This window comes from Lepidochelys kempii, chromosome 2 (genome assembly GCF_965140285.1).
Source record: "Lepidochelys kempii isolate rLepKem1 chromosome 2, rLepKem1.hap1, whole genome shotgun sequence".
NCBI classification, from domain to species: Eukaryota; Metazoa; Chordata; order Testudines; family Cheloniidae; genus Lepidochelys; species Lepidochelys kempii.
In genome coordinates this window covers 114,214,474-114,238,923 of record NC_136381.1, presented here as the reverse complement: position 1 = coordinate 114,238,923, position 24,450 = coordinate 114,214,474, and the positions used below count along the sequence as shown (strand labels likewise).

The window sequence follows — 24,450 nt, the reverse complement described above, 5'->3', positions numbered from 1 at the left end:
TTTAATATTGCCTCACCATCACCTGTACGAATAGAAGATCATGTTCTCACCAATGTAGAAATATTCACATGCTTGGGCAGCACCATCAGCCAGGACGGTGGAACAAGCCAGGACATCTAGAAGAGAATCAGTGAAGCCAGGAACACCTTCAGGAGCGTAAATGCAGTCTGGAAATCATCAAAATACAACACCAAAACCAAACTCAAGATTTATCAGAGCTGCATCCTTTCAACACTACTTTACAGTGCAGAATGCTGGAGAAAGTATGACATGTCCAAACTGTCTTCATTCCATACAACCTGCCTCAGAAAAATCCTCCGTATCTTTTGGCCCAGGACAATCTCAAACCAAGATCTACTGACAGAGGACAGCCAAGAAAATATGAGCACCGTCATTACCAGGATGCGCTGGAGATGGACTGGCCATGTGCTTCAGATGAAAACTGATTCCATCACCAGGGTATCACTAAGATGGACACCTGAAGGCAAGCAAAAATGAGGCCACCCAAAAACGACGCAGTGAAGAGCTGTGGAAGTGGAGCTGAAAAACCTGGGGCACAGCTGGGGAACCATTGAAAGACTTGCCAGAAACAGACAGGAGTGGAGAAGTTTCGTCATTGCCCTAAATGCCAGAGGCATAATGGGAACATGATGATGATGATGATCGACAACCCTGGGAATTATAGACCAATCAGCTTAACCTCAGTACCCACACCAAGCAAATAATGGAGCAAATAATCAATATGTAAGCACCTAGAAGAAAATAAGGTGGAAAATAACAGTCAACATGGATTTGTAAAGAACAAATCATTTCAAACCAACCTAATATCCTTCTTTGACAGGATAACAAGCCTTATGGATAGGAGGAAACATAGATGTGATATATCTCAACTTTAGTAAGGCTTTTGGTACTGTCTCACATGACCTTCTCATAAGCATAGTAGGGAAGTATAGCCTAGATAAACCTGCTATAAGGGGTGGGTGGCTGCACAACTCGTATGAAAGCCATATTTAATAGTTATCAATGGTTCAGTCAAGCTGGAAGGGCATATCAAGTGTGGTCTTGCAGGGATCTGTCCTGGATCCAGTTCTATTCAATATCTTCATAAATGACTTGGATAATGGGACAGAGAGGATACTTGTAAAGTTTGCGGATGATACCAAGCTGGAGAGGATGCAAGAGCTATGGAGGACAGGATTACTGTTCAAAATGATCTTGACAAACTGGAGAAATGGTCTGAAATGAAGAAAATGAAATTCAATAAGGACAAGTGCAAAGTACCACTTAGGAAGGAATAATCATTTGCATGAATACAAAATAGGAAATGACTGCCTACAAACTAAATACAAGTCAACAATGTAATGCTGTTGCAAAAAAAAGCAAACATAATTCTGGGATGTATTAGCAGGAGTATTGTAAACAAGACACAAGAAGTAATTTTTCCATGCTACTCAGCACTGGCCTGAACTAGAGTATTGTGCCCAAGTCTGGGCACCACACTTCAAGAAAGATGTGAACAAATTGGAGGAAGTCCAAAGGAGAGCAACAAAAGTTATTAAAGGTCTAGAAAACAAGATCCACAAGGAAAGATTAAAAACAAAAAATTAGGTTTGTTTAGCCTGGAGGAGAAACAATTTGGGGGGGGGGGGAGACACATGAAAGTAGTTTTAAAATATGTAAAAGGTTGTTATAAAGAGGAGGGTGATAAATTGTTCTCCTTCTCTACTAAGGACAGGACAAGAAGTAATGGGTTTAAACTGCAGCAAAGGAGATTTAGATTAGACCTTAGGAAAAATTGCCTACTGTAAGGGCAGTTAGCTACTGGAATAAATTACCTATGGAAGTTGTGGAATCTCCACCACTGGAGGTTTTTAAGAACAGGTTCGACAAACCTGTTGTCAGGGGTGACCTAGAAAATACTTAGTCCAGCCTCAGTGCAGGGATTGGACTAGATAACCTATGGAGGTCTCTTCCAGTCCTACATTTCTATGATTCTAGGATTCATAATGACTGTACTGGTTAAATGGTTGCCTCAGAACATGTCAACTTTCCAACTGCTCTAAAGTATAAATCTCTGGAATAAAATCATCCCCATCGGTAGTTTTGTTTATCGATTAGATAAATGTATAAAGTGTTTTATAGCGTTTGTGATGAAAGGCACTGTATAAGTGGAGGTAGTATAAATGTAGGCACTGTATAAATGAATTAGTAGTAATAGTATTATTTATTTTAATTAGAGTAACACCCTCCATTTGGGCTCTGTGAGGCACAGTGCAGGACAGAAAGCAATCTGACCTCTAATGAATTTACATGCCAGAAATTGGTGTTCTTAGAAAGCAGCAGTCAGCAATGCCTGAAATATCCAGGGGATCAGATGTTACTGGTCTGTGAAGTCAACTGGACCCACCCAGCGAGATTGCTGGCACTATCCCATGAAAAAAGCCCACCACTCTCCCAGCAAGCACATTGTAATTACGTCCGCATCAGTACATTGCTAATCATTTTAAAGGCACTGTTTCTTCAACAGCATTTTCTGCTGATTGCTCTTCTATAAATGTGTGGAGAGAAAGTTGCTCAAATATATTTATATCCATGGGCTGTTACTAGCTCACGAAAGCTTATGCTCAAATAAATTTGTTGGTCTCTAAGGTGCCACAAGTCCTCCTTTTCTTTATTCACAGAGGTTCCTGTAAAAGGTCCCTTGATATCTTCAGTCACTAAATTAAAATGCAAAATAAAATGGTTCCTTAGCCAAACTCCAAGCTGGTGTAAGTGGGTGCACCAAAACGTATGCTGGTGTGCCTTCAAAATGGAGATTTCCCAATGTATTGGTTGTATGTGTATGGGTCAGGAGAGGAGCCACAAGGAGTCAGTCAGATGAAAAATGGGTTGGAACAGACAAACCGCTGCACTCTGTGGCACCGTCTGAGAAATGGACATCATGGGGCAAATTGGGAGTGCAAGTTGAAGATGCCATCAGGTCACTATATAGCTTTGCAGGGGACAAGTGGAGAATGGGTTGCTGTTAGGCCAATATATTTTTGTCCTGTTGATAATCAGATAACAGCTAAAATGTAGAGTACAGATACTGTGTTGTCAACAATTTCAATGTTAATTCTCAAAAAGAAAAGGAGGACTTGTGGCACCTTAGAGACTAACAAATTTATTTGAGCATAAGCTTTCATGAGCTACAGCTCAATTCTGTCATAGAACTGTTTACCCAATCTTGCTATGGTTTTGACACCTCCCCCCACCCCGGCAGAGTACGTTTATGTGAGGTTATTGTGAAGCGTGCCAATCATCTTTTTTATATGTTCCTAAATTTGCTATAGTGAAACTAATGCAAATATACCACCTGGATGTAAGGTAGGCTCCAAGAGTAGCTATACTTGTGTGATAAATGGAGCGTTTTCATTTTTCTTCAAGCAGTTTTCACCCCACACAGAGAATCCACCTGAAGCCTATGTACCATTTATGTGCCATTTCAGCCCTATCCTGAAGCTTACCTAGGACTTAGGTGATGCAGAACCCTGAGGTGGGCTCTCTGCATCAGGTGAATTTCACTCTTCGGGTTTATATTCAGTATTTTATTTAGAAATACAAACAAGGTGATAAACTGACTTTGAACATGACCAGACAAACATCAGTGGGGTCAGTTTTGTATTTTTTGTCTGGCTACGTTCAAAGCAACCAACTCTATTTAAAATACTTTCTTCCATCTATTTAAAAAAGGTGCCCAAAGTAGCCAGATCATTGCCACTTGCGAGCATTCTGTAGAAAGAAAATGGGATCACTAAAACCTCTCTGCCTGATGTTCAGACAGAATCTCCGTGTGCCTGTGTTCTCTTTTGTTGCCTGCACCCATCTGCTGCCCTAGGAAAAACTGATGTAGAAATAAAAATAGACACTTGCAGATTAATGGCCAGATTCTGACACACTTATTCACATTGAGCAGTTCTTTACTTCACAAGCTGTGTCACTGAAACTAATGGGACTTTTTACAAAGTGAGGTATAAAAGGTGGCAAAATCTGGCCCTATATCTTAAACAATATCTCATGTTTCATTTTGCCACACAGGGCATTTAAGCTGCTACTCACCAGAGATCAAACTAAAAACATACCGAGATGCTGATACCTATAACAAACTTGATGCTCACACTGAACAAAGCTTAGGGTGACATCCTGGTAAACTCCATTAAATCAAGCGTTGAAGTAATTTACTGCTTGACTAAGAAGAGCGTAGAGTTCCTAATCATGGAGAGAGATCCTCAGCTGGTGTACATTATCCTCACACCACATGAAGCTCCACTCTACCCATTTACACCAGCTGAGGATCTGTCCCTATATCGCTTTTAAGATCTACCTAATAGTTTGTTCTTACCAGGTTTGGGGATGGTTAACAATACTTTCTCAAGTCATGCACTAATGTCTGGGACAGTAATAGTCAGGGCTGTATATTAAAAAGAAGAATGAAGAGGTCAGAGTTAAAACATTTCTAAATGAAATTCCAATTCAGCATTATAATAATCCTCATAAAATACTGCATATGAAAATTGAAAAGCCTCGTAACTTGTAAGACTGGCCTAGATCCAGAAGTCAGGAGATTCTTTCATTAAATGCTACTTAATGTTCACACGGTGTTTGCTACACCGGACATCTGTACAGCAGTGTTAGGTCAACCAAGCTCATGCTGTTATTCTAAGTGAAGGGTGAAAAAATTAAGCTTGACCTGTATTATAAAACATTGACTTTAAAGGTCTGCTGCTTCCTGTAAAGAGAGTGTTTTTGTAATTTTACGAAATCTAATCTCCTGAAGGTGCCCTGCTGGGTTCTGCAGCTGACATCATGTTTGTCTGAGCTTTAACAGATTCAACAGAGCTAGCATGAATTAAAGCAATTTACAACCAACTGTCTTTTTTGGTGTACAGCTGTGGAAAGGACACACAGAGGTGAAGTTCACAGCTCTGTGGTGATTTTGGTTGTGCAAACTTTGTTAGAAATAAAATAAAAGTACAAACGTTTCTTAAACTGAAAAGATAGGTGCTAAACAGAGTGCATTTGCAATTATTTTGTTACCTGTGAAATCATACAACTATGTGCCCTAAGAATGGTCCTTTCAGAATAGGGTTGAGATTCATCAGAAGGCAGCGTGGGGAAGCTTGCTTATGGTACGGTATCTGTGCTGATGAACAGATACCTAAACCCCACTCCTCAACTGTCAGTGTGTTGCCTTCACACTTTTAGATTATAAAAAAAAACTCAAACCACACCCTCACAAATTTCCACATGGAGGAGGAATGTGACGGGATATACCAGACCCTCTGAGGCACCCTGCTGGAGGCCTCGTGGCTCTGCCACACCCTGCCCCAAAAAAGGACAGTGGAGAGGGTCCTCCAAGCTGCCTAGATTGACTGTGTGGGACACAGCCAATCAGGGCCAAGTAGCCTAGTATAAGAAAAGCTGTAGGGCCATAAGGAGGTCAGTTCCTTGCTAGAGCTGAAGGAGTGTGGCTGGCTGATGAGGTAGTGTTTCCAGAAGCTAGGGAGAGCAAGAAGGAGCCCTGAGCTGGAGCTGGTTACAGGGACTCCATCAGGGCAAGGCCCTGATGTAAGGGTGAAGATAGCACAGGGCCATGGGGAAGTGGTCCAGGGAATTACAGCAGAAGAGATACCACCAAGTATCGCATCCAGCTCTTTGTTAGTCTCTAACGTGACACAAGTACCTTATCCACTAGCCACCAGGGGAAGTGGCCTGGACAGAGAGCCGCCCCCCCCCCCCCCCCCGGGTGGAGAACTGAACTACAGTGGCCCAACTGGAGAGCTGTAGCCAGGAAGCCCCAAGAGAGTGAAGACATTGTCCCTCCTCTGGAGACAATCAGAGAGAGATAGTGTGTGCAGGCGCACATTCGGCCAAGGGGGCCCTCACAAGAGGTGAGTGCACCCTGTTACAGGATATTACCATGATTGCACATGCAAATCAAGCAATTGCACAAGCAAATCAGGTAACTGCACTTACAAATGGATAGGTGCCTAAATTTCCATTTGCACAAATTATCATCTCCTTTGGATACAGAAGGGAAGTTGCACTTGCAAAGGTAGTCATGAACGCTTTTGCTCGTAGACCTAAGGCTTACACTTTTTTTTTTTTAGTATTTATTAAAAAGGAAAAGAATATAAACTATATCTCCATGTTTATCAAGAAATTGTTCCCTCTTAGAAAATTATCTCTTTTCTTATTATCGATACACTGGGATTGGCCCCCACTCCTCCAGTTGGTGAAATTCATGCCTCTTCACAGTGCTGGCACAAGCCTACACCATACACCCCTAAAATCCCTATTCAGCCCTCAAATCAAGGACTAAATGGGAATTAAGTGGTGCATGGATCTTATGCTAGCACTATGCTCAAGGGTGAATTTCACGCAGTATGAATACATTCAAACTGCAGAATCAGTGCAGGCATATTAATGTGAAAACCATACTCGCGTAAGAGTGAACAGAACTGAAAAGTATGGATAAACATATAGTCAGATCAGAAGTGTCATTAGAAATCTATAGGAACAGCATAATGTAGCCATTAACTTTTGTTGTAACTATCACATAAGAATATTCACATTTCATTAAACTTTCTTTTTTTAAAATATATCTCTTGAAATACTCACAATGTGTTTTTGGGAAAACTTTTGTTCCTGAAGATCTAGGCCCAGATTCACTGAAGCTGTCACAGACAATTGTTTACAAAAGCTCAGTACAGTCCAGGGAAATGGAAATATTCATCCAGGGACAAGGCAGGTAATGTCACTTTGCAGTTATCAAGTTACCAGTGCTAGCTCTTGCTACCACCCCATACATTCCTTTGCAAATTTGAAAGTCCCCTTCCTGTTTGCTCAGTGATGCATGCAGTGGTCTCAGCACATCTTTCCAGATGGCCATGCCTGCTCCATGCACCAGGCGATCCCCCACTTGGAGCAATTCCAAGCTGCTGGACATCAGCATTTGGGGTGAGGAGGCTGTCCAGTCCCAGTTCTGCTCTAGCCATAGGAATTATGATACCTACGGACAGATTTCATAATGCATGATAGAAGAAGGCAATGACTGGGACACACTGCAGTGTAGGATAAAAGTGAAGGAGCTGCAGAATGCCTACCACAAGGTGCAGGAGGCAAACTGCCACTCCAGTGCTGCGTCCACGAGCTGCCGGCTCTACAAAGAGCTGGATGAGATACTTGGTGGCGACCCCACCTCCACTGTGGATACTTCGTTGGCTTGCATGCCAGTCGAGAGTGGACTGAGCCAGGAGGAGGAAATCTTGGACGAGGATCTGGAGGGGGACCCAGAGGTAGAGGATGACTTGGAGGTCAGAGATGCATGCAGCCAGAAGCTCTTTTCTACCCCAGAGGAGCCTAGCCAGTCACAGCAGTCAGATCTTGGCGAAACACAAACAGGAGAGGAGACCCCTGGTAAGTGGATCTGATTTTGGGAATTGCTGAAGCGAGTTGTTGGGGCCAGGAGGATTGCAGAAAGCAGGCTTGTCTCCCACTGTATGCCTAGTCTGAGCGGCAGAACAGGCTGTTGATAGACTCCCTCAGTTCATGGGAATCTCCCTCAGAGATCTCCAGGCAACTCTTGTGGAGATACTGGGCAATCCACTTCTGCAGGTTCTTCAGCAGAGCTGCTTTGTTTCTTGCCATATTAATGGTAACTTTCCCACGCCACTGTGCTGTCACGGAGTGTGTATGTGGGGGGACCATTACTGCACACAAGTGAGCCACATAGGGGCCAGGGTGGAAGCTGCAGGCTTGGAGAAGACCCTCCCTTGATTCCCTGTTCTCCCTCAGCAGCGAGATATCTTCCATAGTGAACACTGCCTGTGGAAAATGTGGGGACAGGAATGATTATCAGGTACCCCCTACAGTGCTGGCTCTCCCCAAGATCCATGTGTCCAGTGTACAGCAGGGTCCAGGAAGAGTGATTTACCCTGCCCCTGTGGCTACTCACCATTTTGGGGGTCTTGTGGCTCATGTGTGCTAGCCTGGGGTCAGCCAGTTAGTGACAGGTGTGCGAGTACTGGCTGTGTTTTAAAGCTCTGAATCAGTGTTGTAAACAATACTGCTTCTGTAAAATGTTGCATTTAAACTTCACAGAGATGACCATGGGAGCCCAGCCTCCCTCTTTGTTATCGGTGGCAGAATGGCTGCGCAGAATTAGAAAGCGGCCAAGAAGAACTAAGGAGGACTTTCTCCGTGAGGTTATGATGCACTCCGCCACCGAGAAACAGGAATTGAAGGAGTGGCAGGACAGCAAGAAGAGGGACTGAAAGGAGAATGCGGCACACCAGAAAGAAGCCCCGGAGCAGCTTTTAAACATTATGGAGCACCAAGTGAACACGGTCCAGGTGATACTAGCTCTTCATACCGAGCAGCTCCAAGCCCACCCTCCCCTGCAGCCACTGTCACAAAACACTTTCCCATGCGCCCCCTCCCCCACCCCCAACACAATGTTATCAACCTCCTGGCTCCAGTCTCTACCCACAACATTCCAGTCCTCCGTCTTCACAGTCCAGCACTGTGGACTCCCACTACCGACTGCACTTAACACCCATCCCTCTGCAATTTGGCCCTGCTGAAGTATAGCACCCTCTGCACTATACTCCAAAGGAGAAGGTTGGGTATGATCCCTGGACATACACAAAGCTGTAGCTGTCCCGGGACCCCTCCTCCTCTGGAGACCTTCTCTTCCCCCATCCCCCTCCCCCTCCTTGCTGATGCATTTTTTCATTTGACTCTCTCCTCCGATTGTTGTCTTTTAATAAAAGGATTGTGTTTGTTTGAAAGCAATCTTTATTCTATTAAGGCCCCTTCTTGCATCATGTGCACCATTCACCTCCTAGCATCACAAGCACTGCAGTCCCAGGTATAGCAACAAATATTAGTGGCTTTCAGCTTCACATTGCTGCCTCAAGGCATCCCTGATCCTTATGGCCCATGCTGTGCCCCTCTAATAGCCCTGGTCTCTGGCTGTTCAAACTCAGCCTCCAGTCGCTGAGCCTCTGAGGTCCAGCCCTGAGTGAAGCTTTCACCCTTCCCTTCATAAATATGGAGCATACAGAATGCGGCTATAAGCATAGGAATATTGTCATCGGCCTTGTCCAGCTTCCCATACAGGCATCGCCAGCGGGCTTTTAAACAGCCGAATGCATACGCAACAGTCATTCTGCACTTGCTCAGCCTCTTGTTAAAACGTTCCTTGCTGCTGTCAAGTTGCCCCGTGTATGGCTTCATAAGCCACGGCATTAAGGGGTAGGCAGGGTTTCCCAGGATCACAATGGGCATTTCAACTTCCCCTATAGTGATCTTCTGGTCTGGGAAGAAAGTCCCTGCTCTTGCAGCTTCTTGAACAGGCTGGTGTTCTGAAAGATGCATGTGTCATGCACATTTCCGGACCAGCCTGCATCAATGTCTGTGAAACGCCCATGGTGATCCACAAGCACCTGGAAAGCCATTGAGAAATACCCCTGGCGATTAATGTACTCTGTGGCTAGATGGTCTGGTGCCAGAATTGGAATGTGCGTGCCATCTATCGCCCCTCCACAGTTAGGGAAGCCCATCTGTGCAAAGCCATCCGCAATGTCATGCACGTTGCCCAGTGTCACGGTCTTTCGCAGCAGGATGCGATTAATGGCCCTGCACACTTCCATCAACATGACTCCAACGGTCGACTTTCCCACTCTGAACTGGTTAGTGACTGATCGGTAGCAGTCTGGAGTAGCCAGCTTCCACAGTGCAATCGCCACGCGCTTCACCAGCAACAGGGCAGCTCTCATCCTCATGTCCTTGCGCTGCAGGGCTGGGGCGAGCTCATCACACAGTCCCATGAATGTGGCTTTCCTCATGTGAAAGTTCTGCAGCCACTGCTCGTCATCCCAGACGTGTATCATGATGTGATCCCACCACTCAGTGCTTGTTTCCCAAGCCCAAAAGTGGCGTTCCACTGTGGTCAGCACCTCCGTGAATGCCACAAGCAATCTCGTGTTGTAGCTACTTCGCATGGCGAGATCAATGTCGCACTCCTCTTGCCTTTGCAGTTTAAGGAATAACTCTACTGCCACTCAGAGCGAGCAGCAGACTGGTCAGCAGTGCGGGATCCGTTCCTGTAGCCCGAAGAGACAGGGCGTGCAGTACACAAACCGTTGGAAGATGGCACCAAATGTGGATGGAAGCACAGGGATTGCTGAGATGCGAAGCAATGCATCACGGGGCATTGGGACAGGACCCAGGATGCCCCATGACCCCCTCCACCTTCCCACAAGTTTTAGAGGCAAAAGAGAAAGAGATGCCCTGTGGGATAGCTGCCCCGAGTGCACCACTCCAAATGCTGCTGCAAGTGCCGCAAGTGTGAACACGCTATTGCACAGGCAGCTGTCAGTGTGAACACACAACAGCAGTTTCCCCTCAGTGCTCTCTGAGTGGTGCAGGAACTGCCGGTGCTGTAACTTTGCCAGTGTAGATGTGCCCTAATTTAGGTCTTGTCTACGCAAGAAAGTTGCACTGGTGTAAATAAAGATGTGACTTTAAACTGATATCGTAAAAATGGTGAGAAAGAGTGTCTTGATGCAAGAATGGATTCTCTTGGTTTATTCAAAGTTGATTTGGAACAGTTTTAGCTAAAGCAAAATAAGTCTTTTTTTTTTATACTGAAATAAGACTATTTGCACGTCCTTTTGCACAGATTTAACTATATTGATTTAGAGATGGATTTAAATTAAACTGCTGCAACTTGCTGATATAGACAAGCCCATAGCAAAGCAGAACAAACACTGTGTTGACAAGCCCTTAAGTGACTATGCTCCTACGTCACACCAGTGCTCTTGAAAACCCCATTCCTTGTCACATTAGTCAGTCGAAAGAGCCTGATAAAATTTTTGGATTCCCTTTCATTAAAGGTAATTAGCCTATCAGATTACAGTACTTATGAGAATCAGTACATTCTCCACCATCACTCTCACATCACTATCTACAGTCAAAAGTAGGTCCCATTTAATCTATAGTTCAAATCAGTAAGTAAACATGCTGGGTAACCAGGCCTTCCAGAAGTATCTACCTCCACAATGTCTACCTAAATCAATTAAGAGGGACAAAAAAGAAAAGATTAGATCATACCTGCAGGAAGAAAGGAAATAAGGAATGGCAGGAATTCAGATGCATGTTAAAACAGATTTTTAAAAATGTCGGGAATTCAAATGGAAACTTACCACTGAGCTCAGTAAAATATGTGAAATATGGTGCCAAAAGGTTTTAGCTCTATCAGTAAATTAAAATCAAGACATGAGTCTTAGAGATTTTAGAATATCATGGGATTTAGGGGGGAAAAATGAAATCAAGAAAGATGAAGAGAAGATGACAACACAATTAGACGAAGTATAAGTCTAAATCTGGTGGAGTAAACAATGTAAAAGCAATTCATCTGAAACTGACTGTAGTTAAGCTGGATGACTACAGGTTATTTATATCAGCATTGCAAACATATTTGGGAAATTAAAAGCATCTGCCCAAGAATAGATGAAATCAGACTGTGACCCAGAGGGAAAAAATCTTCTCCAAGTTACTAGTCTGTTACAAAGAGCTTGTTAGTACAAGCGAGTCTGTGGAAGACAATCTGAATATTAAAGCTTGAACTGTCAAAAAGAGATGTCCTGCAAAATAAATTTTAGATCCATAAACTTAACACAGTTACATATCAAATAAAAGAAAACTATGATGAAATCAGATTGCAAATGTACTGTTCTGCCATTTAGGGTTGGATGCAAAGCCCATTGAAATCTCTTAGGTCTTCTACTGACTTCAGAGTGCTTTGGATTAAGCTCTTAGGCTGTAGTAAGCTGGCAGCAGCATGGGGGTAAAAAGGTCAAGAAATGAAGCAGAAACAGAACAAGCTGGAGAAAGAGCAGAGTAAAATCAAGAGTGTCAGAACTACAGCAATCTGTGGCGTGTGGTCAATTCTCAAGCACGCTGTGGTAGAAGCATTGCAGAGGCTACGTGCTCAACTTATCAACTTCGTGATGTTCAAGTGTCATTTGCTGTAAGCTCAAGAGCAGCAGTCATTGAGCTTCAATGACAGTCAAGCTAGCACAAGGTGTTTGTGAGAGAGCCAAAGGGAATGGAACTAGGGATAATAAAGGGAATCAATAACTAAGGCCTCTATTCAAGAAAGCACTTAAACATCCGTGTTCTAGAAAGCATGTAAGCATGCGCTTAACTTTAAGTACATGCTTAAATTCTATTGACTTCAGTTGGACTTCAATATGTCCTTAAAGTTAAGCACATACTGAATTGTTTTCCTGAACAGGAGTGCTTTCCTGAACGGCAGCCCTAGTTGTTGTTGTAATATATATTTACAAAACAAATGTTCCATTGTCTCGTCCTTATGATGCAAAAAGAACTTTATATATACTTTATACCAGAATGTGTATGTGAAAGATAAAGGGAAAATATTGAATGGAAGGAACAGATTTCACTTCTAAACTTCCAAGGGTTATTTACAGGCATGGATTTTTTAAAAAGGACATTGAGAAATTGAACAATAGGTTGACAGTGACCTTGTTAGCTAATGTGCTAAACATATGAGAAATCCCACTTGGCTATCATTGTGTCAACAGAGATGTATTGTAAGAAAATCAGTCTGGTACCTTTTAAGTATTAAAAATGGTGGAACAATGTCCAGCTGTGGGTGTACTGAATGGAAGACCAAAGGTACAGGGGTCTGTCCCCAGTTAATACACAATGTACAGATGCTGGGGGAACAAAGGATGATGGATCATCCATAATTCAGCAGATTATGGATCAGGAAACTGTAAATAAATTTATAGTTGTCCCTCAATTATATATGTTATGGGAAATATTTAGGTGAACTTTTGTATCCAGTTAGAATAAACTAGGGATTAGTGCAGATAAAATTAGTTACCATAAAAATACGAATAGAAATATTATAGAACAGATGGAAAAAAGACTGCTCAGTGGTATCAATAAGGATCAAATAAATACAATTAAAGTAGCACAGATAATAACAACACAAGGGCTATATTAGGATCTGAGCACACAACAGGTGAGGATGGTACAAGGCACCTTCTCTCATTTATGCACCATGCAATAACTGATCAAAATGAGCATCTCTGGTGCTCTCCTGAGTGGTGGTGTGGGTTTGAAATCATATTTTTGATTTGACCTTTTTGCATGGCACAGATATCCACACTAAAATTTACAGCTTTAGTCCCCAATTCAGGAAACCATTTCCATTTAGGACAGCACTGAAGCACATGCTTAAATCCTGCTGAAGTCAAATGGACTTAAGCACATGCTGAAAAAGTTAAGCATGTGCTTGTGTTTTCCTGAATAAGGTTCCAAATGACTCCTCACACATTCAAGCAGATCAGAATGCTGTAGGTAGTTTGCTGCATGCACAGGGCCTGAACCTTCATTCTTTTATGCACTCAACCCTTCTGCTGAAGTCAATGGGCCTTATAGATGGATACTTTGACACTGTAACATAGATTTTTTTAAAAAAATGTATTAAAAGCCTTAAAATTGGAAGGGAAGCACATATTCACAAATATTAGAAATATTTCACCCTCTATAAAGATGAAAGAATGACATTAAAAATAAGAGAACCCTTTTCCCACTTAAATAATGAATTCCAGGAGGCTATTGTCTATAGTTACAGGGGCCCTATTTAAAAGCAGTATCTGTGCACGTGTGTATGGAGATGATTAACAGAGCGCCATCTACTGGCTTGTAAGAAACAGTCCTCTAAGTCTAATATACACCATGTTCCACCTCCTAACACAGTTCTCTAAGCTTAGCAGCCATTTCTGAGTGTTCTTTTGATGTTTTGGTGCAACTTGTGAGGTTATCATCATGCTGGGAAAAATTCCCCTATATAGCTCATGATATTGCTTCACTTTCTTCCTCTCCTGAATCACTGTCAAGACCTCTTCCTCCATCATCGAGACCGAGAGACTGAAATCACCTTTTCAGCTTTTGGAGAACTGATATTAAAGGGGAAAATATCTTAAAATTACCTGAATCTCAAATCACAACTGACAGAAACCACAAATCCTTTGAGTGCATAAGGTTACTACATTACATATAGTGATAGTCTTACACTGGGCCAGCCACACAAAAGGAATGTAAATCTATTACTGATAGTCAATTTTCTTACAGACATTTATAGGACAGTCACTTGTTAACTATATTTGCATTAGGTTGACTTGTCAGCATGTTGAAAATCAGGCCAGAGGATGACCAAATTCTATCTAGATGCTCAGATTGCCCTAAAGCCCTTCAGTTCAAATAAAGCGGTAGACTGTCTCCAAAAGATCATTCATCTGTTTTGAACCTCAATCTTGGTAACCATGGCTGTAGTAGGAAAGCTCATTAGTAGAGCTGGAGAGGATAAGAACTCTGTTTTGCGAAGGATTTCAAGATTTTGAAATCTGGCTTCTTTTCAAATCAAAACGAAACCTGAACATTTTGAAATCCTCAGTGAAGGAAAATTCTGGGGGGAAAGATCACTTTGGATCAATTGAAACATTTTGTTTAGACAAAATCAAAATATTTTGTTTTGATTTCAACTTTTGTATTTTATATGATAGTATATAATACAATTTTTTTAAAAATTTAAAACTAAAAGTAGTTTTAAAACAAAAAATTAGAATGTTTTGTTCAATAAATGTCAAAATTAAATGTTTCAGCATTGTCAGAAATTTTGGGGGGCTTTTCTCCAAAATAAAAAATTGCCAAAATCAGCAGAATTTTGAGAAGCATTTTGATTACCATGGAATTATATTTTTCCATGGAAAGTGATTCCACTAAAGATTTTCCAATGAAGTCTATTCAATAGTTTTTACTGTAAATTGAAGAAATTATGGAGCCTCTAAACAGCATAGCCTGACATTTCCTAATTGTTTATTGTACAGAAGGTCATTTTTAATATTTTGAGAATGTTACAGAAAAAGCAGATTGAGTCATTTATCTTATTTTAAGGTGAATTTCACTCTATACATAAAATAATAATAATAACTAGCTCTTTCATAGAGACAAAATGGGTAAGGTACCTTTTATTGGACCAACTCCTGTTGGTGAAAGAGACAAGCTTTTGAGATACTCAGAGGTCTTCAGATTGAAAGCTTGTTTCTTTCCACAACAGAAGTTGGTCCAATAAAATATATTATTTCACCCATCTTATCTCTCTCATAGTCTGGGACCAATGTAACTCTTTTATAGTGACTTGCACCCTTCTAAGAAGGTTATCATTAATCCCATCTGCAAGTAGGGGAACTGAGGCACATACAATAAAAGGGGGAGTCTGATCTCTTGGAGTAAAAGTCTGCCATCTTGTCAGTGCAGGAATTGTTTGAAGTCATCATCCACATGCATGTGCATATGATGACAGAACTGGGTTATAAATGCATAATTAGTAAACTGAGTGAATTATTTGAAGTGACAAATTTAGTCATTTTATGTAGCCGTTTTTTCTATGCCTGAACTGTCTCCAAAAGATCATCATTCCCTCCCATTAGTTATTTGAAATTTGATAAATGTTTTATATTTCAGCCTATGGATTGCTCATGATCCATTCTGCCGGAATAACCCTTCAGATAATGAGCATTTGAAGTATGAGTTAATCTGATGACACAAAGGTAGAGATTTTTTTTTTTTTCCTGCTCCCTGGCTGGATGAGTGTAACTCTTAGAATGAGGTTCCCAGTGCAAATACTTGCAATTACCAATCTAAAGGTTGCTTTCAGTGCACATTCTGCAACATTTGCTGTTCAAGCAAATACTCTGTCCAGTAAAGTGGTTTGCTAGAATATTTGTGGAACGTGAACATAAATGCGAGGAAAACACAGTAAAAGTGAATTTGTTTCAAAAATGTAAATAATATTTTGCAGTATTTTCACTATCCTAATAATGAGCACAATTCATCTCAATACTCTGGTTTGGTAGTTCTTTGTTTGTTAATGTGCCTCAATTAGCTGATCAAAGTGTCTGTCTTTGCTTAGGGTCCAGTTCTTTTTCTTTTTAACACAGTCTCAACTGAAACCTTGCTTTGCTAGAATAAAGAAAAGGAGTACCTGTGGCACCTTAGAGACTAACCAATTTATTTGAGCATGAGCTTTTGTGAGCTACAGCTCACTTCATCGGATGCATTCAGTGGAAAATACAGTGGGGAGATTTATATACACACAGAACATGAAAAAATGGGTGTTTATCATGCACACTGTAAGGAGAGTGATCACTTAAGATGAGCTATTACCAGCAGGAGAGTGGGGGAGGGCAGAAGAAAACCTTTTGTAGTGATAATCAAGGTGGGCCATTTCTAGCAGTTAACAAGAATGTCTGAGGAACAGTGCGGGGGCGGGGGGGGGGGGAATAAACAAGGGGAAATAGTTTTACTTTGTGTAATGACTCAACCACTCCCAGTCTCTATTCAAGCCTAAATTAATTGTATCCAATTTGCAAATTAATTCCAATTCAGCAGTCTCTCGTTGGAGTCTGTTTTGAAGTTTTTTTGTTGAAGAATAGCCCCTTTTAGGTCAGAAATCGAGTGACCAGAGAGATTGAAGTGTTCTCCAACTGGTTTATGAATGTTAAAATTGTTGACATCTGATTTGTGTCCATTTATTCTTTTATGTAGAGACTGTCCAGTTTGACCAATGTACATGGCAGAGGGGCATTGCTGGCACATGATGGCATATATCACATTGGTAGATGTGCAGGTGAATGAGCCTCTGATATAGTGTGGCTGATGTGATTAGGCCCTATGATGGTGTCCCCTGAATAGATATGTGGACACAGTTGGCAATGGGCTTTGTTGCAAGGATAGGTTCCTGGGTTAGTGGTTCCGTTGTGTGATGTGTGGTTGCTGGTGAGTATTTGCTTCAGGTTGGGGGGCTGTCTGTAGGCAAGGACTGGACCGTCTCCCAAGATTTGTGAGAGCGATGGGTCGTCCTTCAGGATAGGTTGTAGATCCTTGATGATGCGTTGGAGAGGTTTTAGTTGGGGGCTGAAGGTGACGGCTAGTGGCGTTCTGTAATTTTTTTGTTGGCCCCTCCACCCCCACGAACATGATACAGTTCTGTGGTGACCTAGAATCCTATTTTTGACATCTCCGACTCAAGGAATATTTCCAACACACCTCTGAACAACATACTAATCCACAGACACCTTCCTACCAACGCTACAAAAAGAAGGATTCTAGGTGGACTCCTCCTGAAGGTCGAAACAACAGACTGGACTTCTACATAGAGTGCTTCTGCCGACGTGCACGGGCTGAAATTGTGGAAAAGCAGCATCACTTGCTCCATAACCTCAGCTGTGCAGAACACAATGCCATCCACAGCCTCAGAAACAACTCTGACATCATAATCAGAAAGGCTGACAAAGGAGGTGCTGTTGTCATCATGAATAGGTTGGAATATGAACAAGAGGCTGCTCGGCAGCTCTCCAACACCACTTTCTACAAGCCATTACCCTCTGATCCCACTGAGGGTTACCAAAAGAAACTACAGCCTTTGCTCAAGAAACTCCCTGAAAAAGCACAAGAACAAATCCGCACAGACACACCCCTGGAACTGCGACCTGGGGTATTCTATCTGCTACCCAAGATCCATAAAAATGGAAATCCTGGGTGCCCCATCATCTCAGGCATTGGCACCCTGACAGCAGGATTGTCTGGCTATGTAGACTCCTTCCTCAGGCCCTACGCTACCAGCACTCCCAACTATCTTCAAGACACCAGTGACTTCCTGAGGAAACTACAATCCATCGGTCATCTTCCTGAAACACCATCCTGGCCACTATGGATGTAGAAGCCCTCTACACCAACATTCCACACAAAGATGGACTACAAACCACCAGGAACACTATCCCCGATAATGTCACGGCAAACCTGGTGGCTGAACTTTGTGACTTTGTCCTCACCCATAACTATTTCACATTTGGGGACAATGTATACCTTCAAATCAGCAGCATTGCTATGGGTACCCGCATAGCCCCACAGTATGCCAACATTTTTATGGCTGACTTAGAACAACGCTTCCTCAGCTCTCGTCCCGTAATGCCCCTACTCTACTTGCGCTATATTGATGACATCTTCATCATCTGAAAAAGAAGCCCTTGAGGAATTCCACCATGATTTCAACAATTTCCGTCCCACCATCAACCTCAGTCTGGACCAGTCCACACAAGAGATCCACTTCCTGGACACTACGGTGCTAATAAGCGATGGTAACATAAACACCACCCTATACCGGAAACCTACTGACCGCTATTCCTACCTACATGCCTCCAGCTTTCACCCAGACCACACCACACGATCCAGTGTCTACAGCCAAGCTCTAGGATACAACCGCATTTGCTCCAACTCCTCAGACAGAGACAAATGCCTACAAGATCTCTATCAAGCATTCTTACAACTACAATACCTACCTGCTGAAGTGAAGAAACAGATTGACAGAGCCAGAAAAGTACCCAGAAGTCACCCACTACAGGACAGGCCCAACAAAGAAAATAACAGAACGCCACTAGCCGTCACCTTCAGCCCCCAACTAAAACCTCTCCAACGCATCAACAAGAATCTACAACCTATCCTGAAGGATGACCCATCGCTCTCACAAATCTTGGGAGACAGGCCAGTCCTTGCCTACAGACAGCCCCCCAACCTGAAGCAAATACTCACCAGCAACCACACACCACACAACAGAACCACTAACCCAGGAACCTATCCTTGCAACAAAACCCGTTGCCAACTGTGCCCACATATCTATTCAGGGGACACCATCATAGGGCCTAATCACATCAGCCACACTATCAGAGGCTTGTTCACCTGCACATCTACCAGTGTGATATTTGCCATCATGTGCCAGCAATGCCCCTCTGCCATGTACATTGGTCAAACTGGACAGTCTCTACATAAAAGAATAAATGGACACAAATCAGATGTCAACAATTTTAACATTCATAAACCAGTTGGAGAACACTTCAATCTCTCTGGTCACTCGATTTCTGACCTAAAAGGGGCTATTCTTCAACAAAAAAACTTCAAAACCAGACTCCAACGAGAGACTGCTGAATTGGAATTAATTTGCAAATTGGATACAATTAATTTAGGCTTGAATAGAGACTGGGAGTGGTTGAGTCATTACACAAAGTAAAACTATTTCCCCTTGTTTATTCCCCCCTCCCCCCACTGTTCCTCAGATGTTCTTTTTTCAGAGTAACAGCCGTGTTAGTCTGTATTCGCAAAAAGAAAAGGAGTACTTGTGGCACCTTAGAGACTAACCAATTTATTTGAGCATAAGCTTTCGTGAGCTACAGCTCACTTTTCGGATGCATACTGTGGAAAGTGATCCATGGTAGATGACATGGTAGATCCCACTTTCCACAGTATGCATCCGATGAAGTGAGCTGTAGCTCACGAAAGCTTATGCTCAAATAAATTGGTTAGTCTCTAAGGTGCCACAAGTCCTCCTTTTCTTTTTTCAGATGTTCTTGTTAACTGCTGGAAATGGCCCACCTTGATTATCACTACAAAAGGTTTTCTTCCCCCTTCCCCCACTCTCCTGCTGGTAATAGCTCATCTTAAGTGATCACTCTCCTTACAGTGTGTGCATGATAAACACCCATTTTTTCATGTTCTGTGTGTATATAAATCACCTCACTGTATTTTCCACTAAATGCATCTGATGAAGTGAGCTGTAGCTCACGAAAGCTTATGCTCAAATAAATTGGTTAGTCTCTAAAGTGCCACAAGTACTCCTTTTCTTTTTGCGAATACAAACTAACACGGCTGCTAGTCTGAAACCTGTCATTTTGCTAGAATAAGTTCTCTGGACAATTCCTAGCGTCAGCCACCAGAGGGCACTGAACAAACATTCTTCTGCTCATCTCCCCATGTAGCTGAAGATGTTTCTTTTGAGTTTGTACTGCTGGTTTAAGTGACAATGTGTAAGAGGTGGACTTATGTTTCTGAAATAGATGAGAAAGTTCGCCTTTCCTACTGATAACTTTACAGTAATTTTTAGTATTGATTTCTTGGAAAAAGCTTGTTACTAGTACTGTAAACTCAAACAGTAAGCAAGTCCCCTGTCTGTTAAATTACAAATTACATGATGATTTAAGTGTTTTCTTTTTCTATATTCCTTCCACCAGAGAGTTTATTTTCCACATGGATCTTTGAAGCTAAGTTTTGACACCTTCTGCTTGTTCAAACCACAACCCAAGAAGCCTAGAACTTTCCCAACAGCTATAGTTAATTACCACCAAAACAAGGCTGGGGAGGCAATACCTTTTACTGGACCAAATGCCGCTGGTGAAAAAGACATGCTTTCGAGCTACACAGGTCTCTTCTTCAGCTGCTTGATCCCATTGCAGCAAAACAAGATGGGCATCACTAGGATTCATGAGAGGAAGGATGAAAACCATGGTAGATGCCATAATAGTCAAGTGATGAGGAAGGGGGAACAATGAGGTGGAGGAGAGAAAAGGCTGCACAGATGAGCAGTGTTGACAAGCAAGGCTGCACAGATGAGCCCTACCGGGTGGCATATGACTCTCCATCCTTTTATGTCTAATGCAACCTGACCCCTCTAGTGCCAGGTGCTGGGACAGGGCAGAGCCTTGTGATAATTCCCGGACATGGCCATCACAGGGAGGAGGAGGAGGAGGAGGAGGAAAGTTAATATAGATCCTGTGGGTGTGTTCAAGGCCTTCTTCTGTGGGTTGTTCCTCAACCTTGGGAGCTACTTTGGCACAGTGACTGGATGTCTCTGCTGTTTCACTTCTGAAATAGACAGCACTGAAGACTCTCCCCTGGATCACAGCTTGAAGACCTGGACAGCCTCATTGATGTATTTGGCTCTCATTAGGCGACATTCATTACACACTAAAGCTAGTTGAAAATTTTCTGAAAACAATTTTTCCATGGCAAAAATTCCAGTTGAACATAATTAAAAATTTTTGCAGGAACATGTCTATTCTGTCTAAACTTTAGATGGAAACCAGACAGGCTGGCTGCTTGGTGGGCCCCCCAGCTTCCTGGGTGGCCAGCTCCCTTGGGTGCCCACCTGGCAGTCCTATGGGCTCCCCAGCTGCCAGGCTTCCTGCTCCCAAGCCAGCAAGGTGGCTTGGGAACCAGCTTGTTGGCCCAGACTTTTTTGAAAAATTCCATTTTGATTCGTCTCAAATGGAATTTTTGAAGATTTCAATTCCACAGAAAGCTTCACATTTCTGACTCTGTTTTGTTCTGATTCAGAATTTTTTTAAATGCAAATTTTTCTGCAGGATGGAAATTCCAGTTCCTCCACAGCTCTATTTCACACCCACAAAGCCAGAGGCTTCTATGCAGGTGACGAGCATGGGGCCTGGAGAGCAAAATCCACCCTCAAGTCCAAAGGCAGGCTATGGACCTGCAGCACAGCATCTAGCAACTACTGCTGAAGCCTGTGGGCTGGAATAGCATCCCCATGGCTAGTAGGGGGCGTAGGACCACTGGAGCCACGTAATTATAGATCCCCTAGCTAATGAGCCTAAGTCCTCTGCTACCTTCTATAGCACACGGATGCAGATTTGTCTCTATGCTGCTTTTTCTCCACAACCCCACTTTGGAACATAAGTGGTATGAAGGGTCTTTACACAAGTCTTGGACACAAGGTGATAGATCCATAAAAGGGACTTGGGCTCAGTGTTGCAACACCTAACTTTAGACATGCTGCCGCCTAATGGAATCCACAGCTCCAGGTTAGGCATGCTGGCTGACTGTGGACTGCATGGAGAGAATCAGATGCCTGAGAATGGGGATCCCCATTCTCACCTAAACTAGCCAATAGGAAATGCTAAGGAAAGAGGTGTGGCCTAAGTCTGGGCCAGAAGGAGGTACCTATCTCTGCTTGGGATCCACAGCCATGAACCCTCTCATGGAGTTAGACACCGAATCCTTTTCCCAAAAAGGTGGTGGTGGTGGTCGGGGGGGAGAGGTTTATAGTTATTGGAACAGGGATGTGAATTTGGGTTTCCTTCATCACGGGTAAGTACACTAACCACTGGGATATAGTCATTCTAACATGCTTTCTGACCCTATGAAAATTTAATTATTTATACAAAGTGGAACAGCTTCAACAGGAAAGATTGAGAGAGACATCCCAGAATATTCCATAGCCCAATGGTTAGGGCATTCTCTGGAAGTGTGCGTTCAAATCCCTGCTCCAACTCAGGCAATGGGAGGATTTAAACTGGGTCTCCTACATCTTGGGTGAGTGCTATAACCTTTCCTAGTGAAAGGTGAACTGTCAGGCTGGAGGGAGGTTACTAGTGGAGTTCCTCAGGGATCGGTCTTGGGACCTATTGCATTTAACATTTTTATTAATGACCTTGGCACAAAAAGTAGGAATGTGTTAATAAAATTTTCAGATGACAAAAGTTGGAAGGTATTACCAATAGGGAGGAGGACTGGAATATCATACAAGAAGATCTGGAGGACCTTGAAAACCAGAGTAATAAAAACGAGATGAAACTTAATAGTCCAAAGTGCAAGGTCATGCATTTAGGGGCTAACAAGAACGATTTTTGCTATAAATTGGTGACATATCAGTCGGAAGCGACAGAGGAGGCAAAAGACTTGGATGTATTGGTTGATCACAAGATGACTATGAGCAGCTACTGTGATGCAAAAGTGAAAAAGGCTAATGCAGTCCTAGGATGCATCAGATGAGGTATTTCCATAGAGACGGAAATATTAGTACCATTATACACAGCACTGGTGAGACCTCCTCTGTAATATTATGTGCAGTCCTGGTCTTCCATGCATGGGCAGCGGGTATCATAGCCAAGGGGAGGCTTTGCCTCCCCAAATAGCCTACTGTGGCCCTGCGCCCAGGCCAGTGTACTTGGTGCCTCCTGCAGTGATTGGCGGCCGCCAGGGCGGCTGGTGCTGGGCCGTGCTGCCTGCCCGGCGCTGGCCACCTGAGCACTAGGACTGGGGGCTACCCTGGGGCTGAGGCCGCTGTGGGAGTGCTTTGGGCTCCTGCGGGGAAGGGGGAGGTAAAAGGAGGTGGGGCAGAAGGGGTGGGGCGAGGCCTTGGGCACAAGGGGAGGGGCCGGGGGTTAGCCTCCCCAGGCGGCCGAGTCACCGGCTGCCCATGCTCCCATGTTTGATTAATTTAAACTGGAACAGGTCCAGAGAAGGACTGCTAGGATGATCAGAGGAATGGAAAACCTACCTTATAAGAGGAGACTCAAAGAGCTTGGCTTGTTTAGCCTAACTAAAAGAAGTCTGAGGGGAGATATGATTGCTCTCTATAAATACATCAGAGGGATAAATAATTAAATAACTCCTCCGCCTCCCTGGTAAGTGCCAATGTTGATAGAAGAACAAATGGATATAAACTGGCCATCAACAAGTTTAGGCTTGAAATTAGACAAAGGTTTCTAACCATCGGAGGAGTGAAGTTCTGGAACAGCCTTCCAAGTGGCATACTAGGGCAAAAAATCTAACTGGCTTCAAGACCGAGATTGATAGGTTTATGGAGGCAATGGTATGATGGGACTGCTTACAATGGCATGTAATCAATCTGCAACTGCAAGTAGCAAATACCTCCAACAGCTGTTGATGGGACACTAGATGGGGAGGGCTCCAAGTTACTACAAAGAATACTTTCCCATTTGTCTGGTTGCTGGGACTTGTTTGCCATATTTGGGGTTGGTTCCCCAGGATCAGATCAGCAAAAACCCTGGTGGGTTTTTTTTGTTTTGCCTTCCTCTGCAGCATGGGGCAGGGGTCACTTGCAGGTTTGAACTACTGTAAATGGTGGATTCTCTGTAACTTGAAGACTTTAAATCATGATTTGAGGACTTTAGTAACTCAGCCAGAGGTTAAGGGTCTATTACAAGAGTGAGTGGGTGAGGTTCTGTGTCCTACAATGTGCAGAAGGTCAGAGTAGATGATCATGATGGTCCCTTCTGGCCTTAAAGCCTGAGTCAAAAAGACTCTTCCCCACTCCGCCCCGCAAGCAGCTGGCAGAAGGGGTAGTTTGAGACTATAGGGTAATTATCTGTGGGATTAATGTGGGTAGTGTTAGTGCCACAGAGACATCATAGATGGTGCTATTTTGAGCACTAATTGTTACTACTGTGGACAAGTGCAGGGAGAGCTCATTCTTTTGTGAATTTTATTCTTGTATTACATAGTTTAATGATGGTAAATGCTCTATCAGATAAAGACAGATTCAAAGCTATCAAACTAAATAATAGCAAAAGCTTGTGCTACATTAATAGTCATGCTTTTTACAAACGAGGGTGTGTACACCTTGACTCTTCTGTTGCTGACCAAGTTGCAGCTCCTGTACCAGCATTAGATTACATTTAATTTGTTTTAAAATAGAAGTTTTAACTATCCTCCTGG

The 24,450-nt window shown here is 43.0% G+C and overlaps 1 non-coding gene across 1 annotated transcript in view; it reads right to left on the bottom strand.

Moving 5' to 3' along the window:
* The window catches only part of LOC140906997 (uncharacterized), a 49,869-nt gene that overhangs the window by 24,015 nt on the left and 1,404 nt on the right, over window positions 1-24,450 (bottom strand). The window lies entirely within an intron of this gene.